At 42.0% G+C, this 17,519-nt stretch overlaps 1 long non-coding RNA gene and 1 pseudogene across 2 annotated transcripts in view; one reads left to right on the top strand and one right to left on the bottom strand.

Moving 5' to 3' along the window:
• Positions 1 to 12,014: 12,014 nt before the first annotated feature.
• Positions 12,015 to 17,519, bottom strand: part of LOC308578603 — a 74,920-nt gene continuing 69,415 nt past the window's right edge. The window contains exon 3 of the long non-coding RNA XR_014004023.1: positions 12,015 to 12,500. This is a non-coding gene — a long non-coding RNA (uncharacterized lncRNA). The remainder of the gene's footprint in view (positions 12,501 to 17,519) is intronic.
• LOC308578672 (high mobility group protein B2 pseudogene) lies at positions 14,749 to 17,311 on the top strand (annotated as a pseudogene). Its single transcript has 2 exons — positions 14,749 to 14,797; positions 16,389 to 17,311. The product of its transcript is annotated as a high mobility group protein B2 pseudogene (transcript).

Below are 17,519 nucleotides of genomic sequence, written 5' to 3'. Positions count from 1 at the left end.
ACAGACAGGAATGAGAGTAGCTCAGTCAGTAGAGCATGAGACTCTTAATCTCAGGGTCATGGGTTCAAGCCCCATGTTGGGCAAAATATTCCTGCATTGCAGGGAGTTGGACTAGATGTTCCTTGTAGTCCCTTCCAACTCTACAATTCTTTGATTCTATAACTGCAAATCTCACGGACTGGACCTAGGACCTTCTGCATGCAGTGCAGTTTCTTTGCCACTAAGCTATCGCTCTTCCTCATGTTTAATGATTTTGGTAGCAGGAGAAAAAATGGGGGGGGGGTTAAACAGCACTGGAGTAAGCTGAGTCCAAAGCCCAGTTGGGGATGCCCATCATCTCTCCCCAGTCATCAGATTGACTATTTGATGAGCAGAGAACGGACAATATAACCCAATTCTTCAGCTAGAGAGGGAAGGATGTGCCATTTTCAATTCTCTCTTTTTCTCATTTTTCCAATCTTAAATTCAGCTCTTCACATTTCCCCCCAGCAATTTGCATTGTTATTATTTTAAATATTCATGAAAAATAAGCAGCATTTTACTGCAAATTGTAACCTGTGCACACCTTTTTGTACATAGTTTTGCCTAATGCACATATTTCTGCAAGCAATTTCTCCTAATACAATAATGCACATTTGGAAGTTATTTACACTAATATATTCATCTCTATCCACTGTTCCCTAATAGATGAATATTTTTGCAGACAGTGGCTAGAGAACTGCGTCACAAAATACAGATAAGTGAAAATTTCAAGCGATGGTTGTGTTTCAGTTATCCTATTGTTTCAGAAAATGCATATTTGAGAGATTAGAGAACAGAATCAAATTTCTCACCCAACCCTATGTTGATCAGCTGAGGAGGTGGGCCCTGTGCCTGCCTGTGTGTGTGCCCTGAGTATGTCTATGGGCAGATTTGCACCAGGCATTTAAAGCAGCATTATACTACTTTAAGCAGTCATGGCTTCCGCTGCAGAATTCTGGGAGATGTAGTTTAATGTGCTGAGAGATGTTGGAAGACCCTTATTCCCCTTCCCAGAGCCACAATTTTCAGAGTTCCCTGTGCAAAGGGATTGGCTGTTAAACCACCCTAGGAATTGTAGTTCTGGGAGGGGAATGAGGGTCTCCTAACAACTCCACATCCTTAAAGAACAAGAGCTCCCAAAATTCTGTAAGGGATTTCTGGCATCCGACTCCTCAAAGAAAAAGGTTGGCTGGGTTTGAAAAGGTTGGTTGCCTAATCTGAAAATCCAAGAAAAAAAGAAAGAATAGAAAGATGCATGAGTTGCCTCTGCTATCCGACAATGACTTGTGCTGAAAACAGATATCTGAAGGATGCTGCCTTTGGAAAGCGTGTTCTAGTCAACAATTTCTGTTCCGGGAGGACAAACATAGTCACATTCTGCCCCGAAGCCATCTGTGCCACATCCCTTAAAGTGAAATCACACTAAATGGCTACTTAAAACACACACAGCTGTATTGCACAATGCCAGGAAAACCACTTGGGCAGCTTCAGCTGGGATATGGGTTCTAAATCTAAGAAACAATTAAAGAAATAAACTGCTCCAAAATTCAGTTGGCAGGGTCATTCTCCCTGGGATGGCAAATGGATATGTTGTGGTGCCTCACATATCACACAACAGAGGACTGAGTTTCTAAAATAAGGCTCTGTAATTAATCTAATGTTTTTTCCTCTCTCTCTCCTGCTCCCAAAGAAGGGGGATGATATTATGATGGTGCTTTTTGCATTCTGAATGGAAAAGAAAATGTGTGTACAGAACAGACCAAGAAAGATCATCCCCTGGAACATGAATGTGGAGCAGCAGTCACAAAGTCATTATGTAGTCCCCATTGCCTCAATCACTCCTAAGCTATAAAGGGACTATGAAAAATGTGCAGGCTTCTTCAGCCCCACCAGGGGACTGGGATGCACTTAAAAAGAATTGCAGATGCAGGCTTGGGACTTTCCTTGCACTGCTCTGAATATATTTAGAGGAGGAGGAGGAGGTGTTGGTGGGTGTGGGGTGGGAGGGAGGTGGGAAGCTGCAAAAAAAGTGCTGCCTCACCAGCCTGGAGATTGCCGTAGCAACCACTGAGGCTCAGCGCAAAGAAGTGCTGAAATGGGGCTTCTTCTCATTCTGTGGAGGATTAGATTATGCAGCTGAAAAATATTGCAAGATTAAAAGTAATTGCCTCCCATCTATTTTTTACGCAACTTGCAGAGTTGAGCGGCCACTAACATTTAATGGGCAGCTATTATTGATTCCACATTTGTAGAGGTGTGAGTGTGTGTGAGAGAGACAGACAGACAGACAGAAATGTCAGTAGATATGGAAGGATCATTGGACCAGATTCTCTCATTTCCCTCCTCTTTTCCTGACTATTACACCTCCTCTATTTTTATTTATATTTATATTTCATTCAGTGAGTTCAGAGTGACATAGCTGCTTCTTCCCTCTATTATCCTCTCAAACAACCCTGTGAGGTAGCTTCTGGCTAAAAGGCAGTGACTGGGCTGAAGGCTACCCAGTGAGCTTTGTGGCTGAGTGGAGATTTTAACCCTGGTCTCACAGGATCTAGTCAAACACAAGTCACTACACCACACTCATTGCCCTAGCAGCTCTCCTTTCACTTGCTATAAATACACCAAATCACCAGGAAGGAGATAGAAAGGTATGCTGGAGTTATTGTTTCCTTTCCTGGCTCATCTCATTCCTCACTTGCTTTGAGACACAAGAAGTATATCTTCTATTCATTGTCTTAACATTTCTAATTCTCCTTCCCTCCTGGAGTCTACAGCAGCAAACATGTGGTTCCCCAGTGGTCTCCCCTAAAGGCACTGACCATACCCATATCTCTTAAGATGATGGCCTCATGTGCCTTCAGACCTGTACCAGTTCAAGCAGCTCTTGGGATGGTCAATGGTCTCCTTGCTGTGGAAAGAACCTCAGTACCAGAGGTCCAATGATGCCAATCCCTGATGCCTACCTGGAGTGAGTGAGGTGGGGGTGGGGAATCAAGTATAAGACATCCAGCCATGCAATTTAGCTTACTTTATACATATGCATTACATTTATATCCCACCATTCCTCCAAGGAGTTCAAGGTGGCATCTATTATTTCCTCCCTCTCTGTTTTTACCTTCAGTCACAAATCCTCATAAGGATAAGTAGATGAATTCAATTTTCAGATTTTCAGAAAATTCTGCCCCTAGTTGGATCAGCTTAGCCTAGCAGGTTTGCTGGAGAAAAGGAACTTAACATAACAGAAATAAAGGGGCATGTACCGATGATTTGTCACCATAAAAAAAAGTCAGATTCTTCTGAAAGGGGGCATATTGTTCTCCCCCTTCCCCAGCTCAAGGTGATGCCTTCAGTTGGTATTTGTGTGTGAAAGGGGCAATTGTTTGGCACTGTGAGAACTGAGTCTGGAAGAGACATAGGCCTGACTTTCTCTTTGTGAAAATCCAAAGCTAGAGCATCAAGAGTTGCATTAGAAAGCTGCTGAAGAGCAATGTCTGTGGGCTTGATGTTGTGAACCCCATGCTATGCTCAGCCTATATAGGAACGTGTAAACAAAACTTTCTTTCACTGAAACAAGACAAATCTCCAGTGACCATACTGGAAGGAAACTGACCCAGGGTGCACACTGGAACTCCTAAAATATCTCACCATTCAGAGATTGGGATGCACATGACAGTAAAACTGCATCAATATCATTTTTGTGTGGTGTTTCACCAGTTTGCACAATGGCCCCTATCCTGTGTATGGATGAAAAATCTTGAAATAGAAGCAGTGTAACCACATTGCACACATACAGGGTTGAATCCAATGCTAGTTCTCCTCAAAGTGGACCCAATTGGGGTGGGGAAGGACATGACTAATTAGATCCATTCATTTCCATGAGTCTACTCTGAGCAGAACCAAGTTGGATATAGCAGGTAATGAAGGGGAAAGTGAAGTACCTGATGTGAAAATGTTGGTGCCGTATTGACTGCCTTTTGCAAAAACTGGGATTGTTGTTGTTGGTATTAAATGGATTATTGATTTGTTCAGTTCTGCTTCTGAAACAAACACCATGTCATTTGGGTCTGAAACATTCAGGAAGAAACTGGGATGAGGAGAATTGTCGAAACATCCTTAATTGTGCATAATAGAAGAAGAAGAGAAGAGTTTGGATTTGATATCCCGCCTTTCACTCCCTTTAAGGAGTCTCAAAGCGGCTAACATTCTCCTTTCCCTTCCTCCCCCACAACAAACACTCTGTGAGGTGAGTTGGGTGAGAGACTTCAGAGAAGTGTGACTGGCCCAAGGTCACCCAGCAGCTGCATGTGGAGGAGCGGAGACGCGAACCCAGTTCCCCAGATTAAGAGACTACCGCTCTTAACCACTACACCACACTGGCTCTCTACACCATGGGTGCATTCAGACATGGGAAAATTGTGTTAGTTTCCCTTATAATGCTTGCACTTCTGTCTCAGAACATACCTTTCACACTGAAATACTTGTTGTATTATGGCACTGTGGCTTTTTTGACCAATATACTGCTATGCAAGACTAAAAGTGCTTCACCCCATTGGGTTTGGTGTGATGCAACAAAGGACATCACTGGAAAATGTTGCTACTCCCCCATGCTTTCCACAAGTGTGCTTCAAATCCTCCATGATTTCCCCCATAAAGGAAAGAACTGCATGCTGGTATATGTATTGGCATGTTGGGAGGGGAATTACTGGGTGTTTTTTATTATTATTTTGATAATGTACTTTGTGGTTTTATATTCTGATTTTATCCTTTGAACCACCCTGAGACCTGCAGGTATAGGGCAGTATATAAATTATAATAATAATAATAATAATAATAATAATAATAATAATAATAATAATAATACCACACAAATTTTTGTTGCTTTACTCCTGTGATTCTCTGGGTTAAGTGGGTTGCAAATGGATTTTTTTTCTGGAATCAAACACAAAAACGAGCACTAAAGATACGCTGTATTCCATTAGTTTTCCACAAGTCGTTTTTACATAATGTGAAAGCTCAAATGTAATGCAGAAATTAACATTTAGAGAAACTTCGGGAAAATGGAACATACTATGATTTGAATGCAACCTGTGATACACTTTTGCACTGCCACCCAGAAATAGCTTGCACATAGTGCTTGGCAAGTGACATAATGTTCAATGTTGAAAAAAAGCAACTGTTTTCCCTTCACCATTAGTTTTAGAAGATTATTAATGTGCCTGGTTTGACTTTTGAAACAAAGTCCTTGCCACTTGGAACTGAAAAATTCATGGAGACATTAGCAAGAGGAGGATTTAGAAACATCCTTAATAGTGTATGATACATTTGCTGGCACATATTTGATGGTCTCACTTACATAACCACCCACCAATGGCTTACGTATAGTGGTTTGCAAATGCCACAATGTTCAATGATTGGGGGTGGGGGTGGGAACCCAATTGTATCTCCCCCACTAATAGTTTACCTCTGTTTTCTAATCCTCAGTTCTGGGATCTCAGGAAATGTGGCAGCATTGCCATTATCCAAGGCTGTGAGTGGTGAGGACAGCTATAAATGAGGTGGTTGTTGTATTTTTTTACTCCTTCTACTCATACTGCATGTTAGCAAAATCCAATTCTATTCATTATTGTACTCTGGTTTTCTCTCAGCTTGGATTAAGGCTAAGACCCAACAAGTTTGCTATCCTAAATTGTAGTTGCTCGGAGAAACATTGTGATTATCAGCCATCTCCTTCAAGTTTCTCACAAAATGAGTCAGCAGAGCCTAGTCATCTCTGAACCAAGTGTCTGAGCATGATAAAGAAAAGGGGGGGCACACATCAGCAAACCAATAAAATGCAATAAAATATGTCCCCTCTGTGTTCACATACAAAGTGAACATCCAAGTTCAGGTGCTTTGTCCAGCACAGGGGTGAGGAACATAAGTCCTGGAACTTAATGCGACCCTTTGGACCTCTCTGATCCTCAAAACTTTTCACAAGGTAGACATACATTCCCTCCCCCCTCTGCTGGCCACATTTCTCACCAACATGAGTGTTTCCTTGAGTGTTTTTGCCTGGCTGGAATGTGTTCTTGAACTCTGGCAACGCCTCTGCCTTGCCTGGGTGGAGTATAGAGCTGGGGTGTATGTAAAAGTTAGCATGCTGTACAAAAGTCAATATTCATTTGTTGCTCTGCAATCCTTTGTCTCTGGACTAACCAACCCCATTGGCATGTGTCCCCCAGAAGGTTTCTTTGAAGGACTGTGGTGTGCAGCCCAATCCTCACACTGGGACTAGGATTATTACGGCACCCCTCCATTTATTGTAAAGAGAGGCCACTGGAGCTCTTCTACGTACCTTTTCCTTTTATGGATATGGATAAACAAAGCAGCAGCAACAACAACAACAAAAGACACCAACACATTTGTGGCATTTTGTCTGAGAGACATTGAAATCCCAAATCAAACAGACATGGGCTCTCATACATGCGCACGGACAGCTTCAGTGTGTGTGTAAGAGTGGCAAAACCTTCTGTTTCCACCTCCGCTAGTGGTTGTTGCTATAGGACCATCCAAAAGCTGAATGATTAGCTGCCAATGATGCATTTCTGGTCAATGGCAGAGGCTGGAGATAGATATGCGATATATAATTTTTTAAAATGACATAGACACCATCAAAATAAAAAAATTCCTTCCAGTAGCACCTTAAAGACCAACTAAGTTAGTTCTTGGTATGAGCTTTCGTGTGCATGCACACTTCTTCAGTGGTATCTGAAGAAGTGTGCATGCACACGAAAGCTCATACCAAGAACTAACTTAGTTGGTCTTTAAGGTGCTACTGGAAGGAATTTTTTTATTTTGACTATGGCAGACCAACACGGCTACCTATCTACTATAGACACCATCAGTTTGATGTAACAGTCGTTGTGTGATGATAAGAGGAAGGCAAAAATAGAAAAAGAAATAAAGTAGCTAGGAGTTGAGGCAACAATAACTGGCTTCTCCACTCGTAGCAGGTGATAAGAAAGATTTCTGTCTAAAGTCCACTGCCAGTCAGTGCAGACAGCACTGGGCTAGATGGACAAAGCAGCTTTCCGTGTGTTTTGTGTGGTGGATGGGCAATATATCGGTCCCTTCTTTGTCTTATTCATACTTGGAAAGAGCTAGGCCATTGCTTCGCAAAACTTGAGGAAGCCTCCAAGGACAAAGTTGGAGAACCCCTCATCTGTGGCGCTCATCTTAAGTTGGGATATTTATACCTATGTACAAATGCTTCATAAATTTTGCCAACTATATGGTTCAACTCAGCCTCGCCTGGCTGGGTGATTTATCTCTGGTCACTTAATCCTCCTTCTCCTCATTCCCCCGTGCCTGTAAAAACCATTGGTGTGACAGCATTTGACGCAACTTACAAAGCACAAGGGAGTAAAATGTCACCGTCCTTTGTGCTTCTGTGCATCCAAGATAAGGTGAGCAGAACTATACATCGATTAACGTGCTGCTCTTTTCCAGAACAGCTGTTTCCACACCACGCTTAAGGAAACACAAGTGGGGAAAAACTGTGTTTATGAGAGGTGTGAAGTTTGAAAAGATCAGAGATAATATGTCAGGAATAAGACCTACCATCCCTGAAGCTATTTTGATATTTTGCCTTGAGGGGGGGAGAGAGAGAGAGATGATAGATAGATGATAGATAGATGATAGATAGATGATAGATAGAGATAGATAGATAGATAGATAGATAGATAGATAGATAGATAGATAGATAGATGTGATTACCAGACTGCTGTTTTTAAAATCTTATTTATTTATTTTATTTAGTGTTCTAATTACTTTTTATTTTATTTTTACAGATTATAGCATGGATGGTAAGATAGAGACATCATCATCTAACATTAACAATAAAAAGTCCATAAATCCTAACTTAAGCATATAAAATAATACAAGACAGTCCATATGTCCAGATGAGTATCTAAACAAGATTGATGATTATAATCAGACATTCAAATGTAGAAAGGATAGAGAGATCTTCCAACAACTGAATAGATTTGCAATATAAATCTCTTTCCTTTCGCATGAGCATGTGGGGCACATTTTTGTTGTCTGTTTGTTAGCCCCCACACCACAGCAATATAATTTAAGAGTTTGTGAACACCTGCAAATATAAAGACCTTTTCCAAAACAAAGTTACAATGAACCAAAAAATTCTGACCAGGAAGGCAACAACACAGGACATACCCCCAATCATATCCTTCAAAGAGGCACTTGCAGCATTACACCACCAGCTTCGAAGTTCCTTCCAACTCTACAATTCTATGATTTTATGAGTTATCTGAACCACCCAGGTCCTTCCTATACAGCCACTGTGGAGTCCAACATACCTGGAACAATATTCTTTGCTGAATCAATCTCAATTTTGAATATAAAGAGATGCTACATATAGATGCGAAGACAGGAGTGCCTGGCATGCTCTGGTCCATGGGGTCACGAAGAGTCGGGCACGACTAAACGACTAAACAACAACAACAACAACAACATATGGATTCTAATGCAACTTGCTTCTGAATGAAATGTCCTCTCTATTCCAGTAACTCAGAGAAGGACTTACGATGCAGTTTCCCCCATTCTGTGAAACAGAAGTTCCATCAAGATACTGCATGCACCCATGATATTGTACTTTCTGGAAACAGCTGAATATGTTTTTTTTTTTGTTTTGTTCTGACAGACTTTCCACTTGTTAGGGATTTAATATTTTTTTAAAAAAAGTATTTGTTGTTTTTGTATTTTTAAGTGCTTTTCATTATTGTATGAGTAAATTGCTTTAAGATGGTGGTTTAGAAAATGATAAATATATTACTGGTAGTAGTAGTACTAGTACTAACAACTACAACTACAACAACTACAACTACAACTACAACTACAACTATTACAACAATTTAATTCATCTCTTAGGTCCAGGAGACTCATTGTGTGACCAGGCCACGACAGCCCCAGCCCCCAGGGATCATAGGAAAGGAATAACGATTCTGACAACGTGTTATGGACTTAAATTAGGCCACAACGTTATTAAACTTCCGAATGTAGGAAGACCGTGGCTTAGGCCTTGGGCATGTATCCCTCCCAGGCCCCCAGCCAGGGGAACTGGGGCACAATAGGGCAAATGGGATACAGAGGTGCACTGTGAGACGTATGTGTACACAGACAGCACAGCCCATATCCCCGCATGCAGGGTAGTTCACTGACAGCCTCTTGGTGTATGGCCAGTGACACCCATATATATATAACCCCTTTTAAGAGGGGACCCTGGAATCGACGCCGCATGGGGGTGAGTCACCACTTCACACACACACCATTATAGGGAAGAAAAGACTAAAGGATTTCACCCAAGGCCATAATTGTCAAAGTTGTGACGAATTGCTACGGGGAAGACAAAACCTGCCAATGTAGGAAAATTTCTTCACGGTTCTTCAACAGCAACCAGTCAAAGACCGCAACAGCACCTGCTAAACAGGAAGAAAAAGGTAACCTGAAAACACAAAAACATTAAACTAAGGGAGGAGAGGGTGGGTGAATCTCCTGAGCCAACTGCCTGGCTACTGTCAGCTCCACCTCCTATATATAAATGGGACTGGCCCCACCTCCCAGCAAGAAACTTGACTATTGAGGCTGGGCATGAATCCTCCAAATAATAACACTGAGAGGTAGGCCAGTCCCTGTTTGCCATTAAGTTCCCTGGGAACTGTAGCACTGCGGGCGATCCCGCAAAGGGCACCCACAATGTAAAGTGGGAGTGCTCATTGTACAAGCATACTTTTCTTCAAAGATTCAATTATTCCCTCCAGCAAGGTTTTCATATGACTTACATTTCCAGCCATTTCCCCAAATCAGGATCTTCTGAATAGCTTACTGAACAGTATGGTTCACCTTATAATGTGAGGGTGAGCTCAGGCCCATGGCCAGGATTCAAAGATGCAACAGGATGTGTGGATTTTTCCCTCCTTATAGCACCAACCCAGCCTCAACCACCAAACGTCACACATGAAGATGAGGAACCCTCCAATGGGCTGTCCAATACATGTCCAGCTAGGAGCACAAATTAGGAAAGTCCCATGTATGTATGAATGCAATCTTGTTCCATTGTGTTATTCCCACCCCAATTACAAGAGGTGAACTGGAGGGGAAGCAGTTTTGGTTGCCGTTAGGGTGGAGGGGGTAAGTTGCTGGCAGCTTTGAGAGTACAGCAGCGCCTGCGAAGCTCTGGTCACTTTCACTGCCATGCAAGTGCATGCATTCAAGTGCTCTTCTCAGAGGCTTTCAGGAAACTAAGAATGGTGCTGAGAGTGGCCAGAGCTCCACTGTTATTATATCAGCAAAAATGCCGCCACCAAGGATTCCTGCTTTTAAAAGTGTCTTAGCATGTTTTAAAAGAAGATGGGGGGAAGAAGGAAACTCTCTGCCACAATGGTATGTCCTTTCTGCTGCCTTCTGCTGCCTGTAAATTCAGTGCTTTCTATCCAAAGAGTGTGGTATTTTCATACATTGTACAGTGGACACTCGGGTTGCAAACGTGATCTATGCGGGATGCACATTTGTAACCCATAGCATTCGCAACCCACAGCGGCATGTCTGCACATGCACGGGTTGCAATTCAGTGCTTCTGCACATGTGCAAAGCGTGATCTAGCCCATTCAGGTACTTCCGGGTTTTGGCAGATCCATAACCTGAAATAACGCAACCTGAAGTGTCTGTAACCTGAAGTATGACTGTACTATCCCCAGGGCATGAGGCCTCCTTCGGGTAGTGATAAAGCGGGATATCAAATCCAACTCTTCTTCTTCTACTCTTCTTCAGTAGGAAAGACTACCATTCTCCATTTTGTATACAATATATAGCTGTCCATTTCTCACACACACATACACACACCTTTTTCTCCCTCACTCCCCTTCCTGCTCTGTCTCACCTTTCTGTATAGGCTGTTCCATGGTATATCAGTTTCTCCTTCCATTAGAATCTAATGAAAAATGTGGAGTTCATTCATTTGAATTACAGTTCATTTTCATAATTAGAAGTAATGAAACAAATGAAATTCATTTATTTAGACTAGCATTTAGAGGACAGCAAAATAATTTCATAATACAATAATGTTTTCTTTCAAAAACGTCTGCCATTAGGAGCCCTTGTTGTAACCTGTTAGCACTGAAGCCTATTGGGGGACTGGGGGGGCGGGTATATTGTTGAACACTTATTGTGCACTGGAATGAAGGATTTGATTAAAAACCACTGACATTGATTGATAGATTTTCCCAAAACCTTAGCTGAAATGAGATTGACTATAAAGAATGGGCTTTTCAAAGCAGCTTGTGGTGTTTGTGTGAAAGCAACATTCCCCCCGTATAAAAATCACCAATTAAATAAGTGTGTGAATGATGAACATAAAAAATGGCCCTGTTCAATCAGAACAAAAGCCCATCTAATCTAGCATCCTGTTTCACAGAATCACCATTTAGAAATGTTGTTGGAGGTGAGTCACAAGTTGAGAAGCCATGGGAGAAACTAGTAGTCAGGGTCAATGAACAAACAAAGCAGGATAAAGATGAAAGTTAGAAGCTCCACAGTCAGAGGCTGTATAGGGTGGCGCTGTGGCCTAAACCACTGAGCCTCTTGCACTTGCTGATCAGAAGGTCGGCGGTTCAAATCCCCACAACAGAGTGAGCTCCAGTTGCTCTGTCTCAGCTCCTGCCAATCTAGCAGTTCGAAAGCACACCAGTGCAAGTAGATAAATAGGTACCACTGTGGCGGGAAAGTAAACAGCATTTCCGTGTGCTCTGGCTTCTGTCACGGTGTTTCCGTTGTGCCAGAAGCAGTTTAGTCATGCTGGCCACATGACCCAGAAAGCTGTCTGTGGACAAATGCCGACTCCCTCGGCCTGAAAGTGAGATGAGCGCCATAGTCTCCTTTGACTGGACTTAACCATCCAGGGGTCCTTTACCCTCTACCCTTTACCCTTTTCCTTTTCCTTTTTACCTCCAAATACCAGTTGCTGGAAACTGCAGGAGGTGAGAGCATTGCATTCATGTCTCGCTTTTAGGCTTCCCAAAGGCCAAAATATCCCAAAGTTGGATTTTCTGTGTCACCTGCAGTAGCCTGCTGACCACTGAGCGGCATCTTTACTCATGAATCAGGTGCAGCTGTGAGACAGGATAGCCATCTGCCCAGACTCTGTATTTAGTACTAGCCCTCCAGCTCTTACACTGTACAGCATGTCGCTTTCTCCTTACCCCTGAAGTTATTCAGGTGTCTTGAGTTATTTAGATGAATATGACAACCTTGTTCCTTTGTCTCCGAAGCTAATAAGGAAGGAAGTTTTGATTCTCTGACCCATGGAGGGAGATAAGAGGCACTCTTGATCTTCAAGCAGCTGCAGAATTTGGCTGTAGATTTCTATAAATATTTCAGTGAGGCATTGATCATTCTTGCCCTTTCCTCTTCTTTCCCTCACATACCTGGCCAGAAAAGAAAAGAAAATTACCTGGAGTGATTTAGTATGTGGTTCTCCACATCTGCATACATTCCTCCCGAGAATTTGGGATCCATTTTATTAAATCATTCCTACATTTCATCCTGTATTTTTTTTATTTTAAAAAATAATAATAATGCTTTTCATGACCACACAGAAAGTACAGTAAATTTTAAAATCTAATTCTAACATTTAAAACACAAAAGAAAAAGGTATGCATTGATACAGACACAAAGGAAGGGGCTTGAATGAAGGAATGAGAACAAGAAATCAGAGGTAGCCTTTATCCCAGAAGTTGCCAAAATGTTGCCTGTGAGTTCCCATTGCCCCCCAAATCCCCCAACAGTTATGGAATGACTAAAGCTGGGAAATGGACTTGCAGATAAAGCAAACATATAATTGGGGGGGGCAATTTATAGCAATGATCAAAACAAATTTATCAAAAGATGGTATGCGTTTATAGAGTTCTGACAAAGCAGCAGTCAATATATCTCCTTAAATATTTTTTCACATTAATTTAATATTAAATTCACCTATTCTTCCTCCTTTCTTATTAATACATGTTTCTATTCATATTTTCTATTTTTTATATATATTTATATTAACATGAATACAAACTATTAATAAAAAGAAAAGAAAGGATGAAATGAGGCTTTCCCCACCTCTACTGGAGATGCTGGAGATTGATCCTAGGACCTTCTGTATGCAGAACAATTGCTTTGCTACTGAGCTACACCCGTTCTCTCTTGCAGCCTGAGGCAGAGCACCATATGGCACAAAATCCCCAGGACAGGTGCATTGTCAAAAGCCACGCAAAACCAGCATGTGTCACTCCCTTCATTTCCTTTTTCAGTCCAGATGGGAACAGTTTTCAAAATCCAAGAACTTCAAAATGATTACCGCCGTAACTCAGGAATGTTTTCAAAGTTCCCCAAGTTGCTAATTCTCTCAACTTTCCGGAGAGGCATTGCCAATCAGTGAAGGCAAAGTGGAACAGGATGGGTCAGTAGACTGAGTCTGTTTAAGGCTGCATCTAAATCAACACTTTATTCAAAGAGGACTAAAATAAACTCAATTTTGTATTTAGTTACTGCAGTCATTTACAAATGCCTTTCAGTACACAAGCTCATTCTTCAGTGGCTTGCAAGTAATATCAGCATCCAATCATAAAATCACAATGATCAACATCAAAAATAAGCAAATAAGGATCTTTCCACAGAACAGCTGGCAGGAGATAGGCATGTCGGGAGGTGGTGGACCAGCTGGAACAAGTGCTAGGTTTTTTCTGTATTTCCCACTCCTCTTTTAGAGCAGGGACCATAAACCAGCACATTTTCTTCTTCCCCAAAATGATATTTCTTGATTCTATGGTTTCAGTGGTGATTTCTGAATTTACCTGGCCAAAACTGGAACCATTTGGACATTTTGCTGGAGTCTGTGCTTCGGGGAGCTTCTGCAGTGATGAAAAAGGGTTCTCACATTTCCCTTTCTCATCATGAAGACAGCAAATCACATCGATCAATTGCATTGATTTCCAGCTCCTCTCATCAGTGGAAAGGTAATGTCACATGGCTCAATTATTGGGCTAAATTTAGAAGGCTTTGTATTATATGTGGCTTATGAGCCTCCTAATCATACTACAGATATAAAAGCCAAGACAGAGCAGGTCACCCATTAGCCTGCCAATGAAGAATCCAGTATAGGCATAGCCAGAAATTCTGGTAATTAGTACCATTTTCTGTTGCATTTGAAACTGGTTTGCACTATCAAGGTGGATGTTAACAGGTATAACTAGCATCACAGATGGATTTTCAGGAGTGAGGTGGGAGGGGAAAGTCTGTACATCTTAGCCATTTGAGGTTATCCGAGCCTTCCTCTCACTATATTTATTCTCAAAAGCTTTAGATGATATGCCTTCTTCCTGCTTTCAAACAGTGCTCAGAAAAGAAATGCTATTTGGAGTTCTCTCTCATATTGAATCCTGTATGTTCCTGGGGGCTTTCAAGGGAAAACCAGGTTAAAACACAGAAGGCTGCAATGAATTTCAGACCAGATTTCTTCTTCAATATGCTATTAGGCCTTTAAGCAGCCTCCAAAGACTGGGTGAATCAACTTAATGAAGCAAATCCAGAAATTGGGAACAAGCATTTGTGCAAACCCAGGGAAAAAATTACACACCAACCCCACATATATGGAGTTCCATGAAGGTACATCTACAGACACTTGAGGAATAAATGGACAGTTCTTCCAAAGTAGAAATTGCAGACCCAGAAAGATTAGGATGTAAGAACTTAAGAAAAGCCTGTTGGATCAGGCTGATGCCTTTATATAGTCCAGCATCTTGTTCTCAAGCAGAACCCAAGTAGAAGAGCACTCCCCCTCCCCATGGTTTCCAGCATCTGGTATTCAAAAGCACTGCTGCCTTCAACTGTGGAAGAAGAACATAACCATCATAACTAGTAGCCACTGGCATCCATATCTTCCGTGAATTTGTCTAATCCTCTTTTAAAGCCCTCCAAGTTGGGGGTGAACTATGAAGTAGCCAAGTTTGCTTATGATACCAAATTGTTCAAGGCATTAAAAAAAAAAAGTGATTGCAAGGAACTCCAAAGGGAACTCTTAAATTGGTAAATGGGCAATAAATTGGTACATTCAATTCAAAGTATGTAAGGGTAAAGTGATGCACACTGGGGCAAAAACACCCTCAATTCCCATATATACTAATGGGACTGAACTGGTGGTGACTGGTGGTTCCACTGGTGCTGGAACAACCCCCCTCAGTGGGTTGTGGACTCTACTTGGAGGTTTTTAAGCAGAAGTTGGATGGCCATCTGCCATGTATGATTTAGTTGAAATTTCTGCATTGCAGGGGGTTGAACTAGATGATTTTTGAGATCCCTTCCAACTCTAAGATTCTATAACCTGGAATGTGACCTTGGGGTCATAATGTCTGATATGTATCATATGTTCTTTTATATTTTGTTGGAGGCTATTATTATTATTATTATTATTATTATTATTATTATTATTATTATTCATTGAAGATGTTGAACCAGTGTGGGGCAGCTATGGAAAACTGTAAATTTTATGTTGGAGATCATTAGAAAAGGGGTTGAAAAGAAATTCCTCGCTTCCCCCAATCCCTTAAAAAAGGTGGTCTGGAGGCAGTAGGTCTAAGGGCACTGTACATGCATATCATGGACTAGTTAGATGCAGAGGAATGTTGGGAGGAACCAGCTGGGGAACCTTGAAGGAAAGAAGTCTCAGAGCCCGAGGGTTGGTGATGGGACAATGATGAGTGGTCAGAGGGAGTAGAGAGAAAAGACTAAGAGGAGGAGGAGGTGCTGAAGAGGTAAGAGGATTTGGTGAGCTGGCAGGGTCTGGAGCAGAGAAAAAGACCAGAATCAGAGGCAGAAGCTGAAGGAGGAGCATGGGACAAAGGAGGCCAAGAGGCAGAAATGAATCAGACTGGTGCAGAGTCGCAGGTGTCTCCCCCTCTTGCCGCAACAAGCTTCCCTCCCAGAACCAGAAGAGACATGAAAAGGGCAGATGAAAGGATGGCTTCACCCAGGTGAAGTCTCCAACTGCTTGGAAAAAGCTCTGGAGAGGAGGGGACTTAGACAGCTGTGGGGAGGCAGAGAACATCAGTCTCAGTAACTGCTTCATGGGGGTCAGACCTACTGGGGATGAGCTGCTGTGCTCATTAGGCCTGCAAATCCAGCAAGTTTGTGCAGATCGTGTCTTTGCTAATGAAGAATTAACTGCAACCCATTTGACTGCAGTGAAGGAAGGTGATCCTTGCACTTTACTTGACCCCCCTCTCAACATCACCAATGGCCGCTGCTTCTCTTCCTCAGCTCCACCAGGTGAGGAGCTAAGTACCACAAAGTCTTTTCCCACCGATCAGGGACTGTTGCCACAGCCATTGGCAAAGGCGACCCAAACAAGCCTCTGGGCAAGATATTCTCGTACGCTTATTTCATGCAAAAGTGCCGCAAGGAGCATAAGAAGAAGCACCTGGACACTTCGGTCAACTTTTCCAACTTCTCCAAGAAATGTTCCGAGAAATGGAGGACAATGTCAGCAAAAGAAAAAGGCAAGTTTGAGGACATGGCAAAGGGTGACAAAGTTCATTATGATAGGGAGATGAAAAGTTATATTCCTCCTAAAGGGGAGAAGAAGGAGGAGGAGGAGGACCCCAATGCCCCCCAAAGACCACCATCTGCTTTCTTCCTGTTTTGTTCTGAGCATCACCCAAAGATAAAAAGTGACCACCCAGGTTTGTCTATTGGTGATACAGCAAAGAAACTAGGTGAAATGTGGTCTGAGCAAACAGCAAAAGACAAACAGCACTTTGAGCAGAAGGCAGCAAAACTAAAGGAGAAGTATGAGAAGGATGTTGCAGCATATTGTGCCAAGGGGAAGGGTGATGCAGGAAAGAAAGGTCCAGGTAGCCCAGCAGGCTCCAAGAAGAAAGTAGAACCTGAAGAAGATGATGAGGAAGAAGAAGAAGAAGAGGAAGAGTGGAGTTATAAAGCTGCTGTAAAGATTTTGTGCTCAAAAGTCAATGATTTTGCTAAGAATGTGAAGTCGAGTGCAGCTCATTGTTAGCTTCAGTATAAAAACAGTACAGAATTGTGTATAGGTAATGTGATTGTAGGGAGACCTGTATTCTAATTTAAGTAGTAGCTGAATGCCACTACTGTTAGATTTTTAAAAGCTGATATTGTCAAATGGTCAGTCATATTTAATGGTTCTTTGGATTCAATGACAGCTTGATTTTGAGCAGAGTTTAAAAAATCGTAGTAAAATTGGTAGTCAACCTTGTCTTGCTTACTATTGCATTGCATTACTTTTTTAAACAATTTTGAAAAAGAAAAAAAGAATTAACTGCAACTTGCACAGTGTGATTTACGTCCAGCTTGTTCCTGATAATGAACTTGATGTAGACATTGTTGAGGGCTGCCAAAAGACCTCACGGGCTATGTGTGCCTGGGGGTCACGT

Source organism: Podarcis bocagei (genome assembly GCF_964188305.1).
Source record: "Podarcis bocagei genome assembly, chromosome: Z".
Lineage (NCBI taxonomy): Eukaryota > Metazoa > Chordata > Lepidosauria > Squamata > Lacertidae > Podarcis > Podarcis bocagei.
The sequence above is the reverse complement of the archived record's forward strand: the minus strand, read 5'-3'. Positions and strand labels throughout refer to the sequence as shown.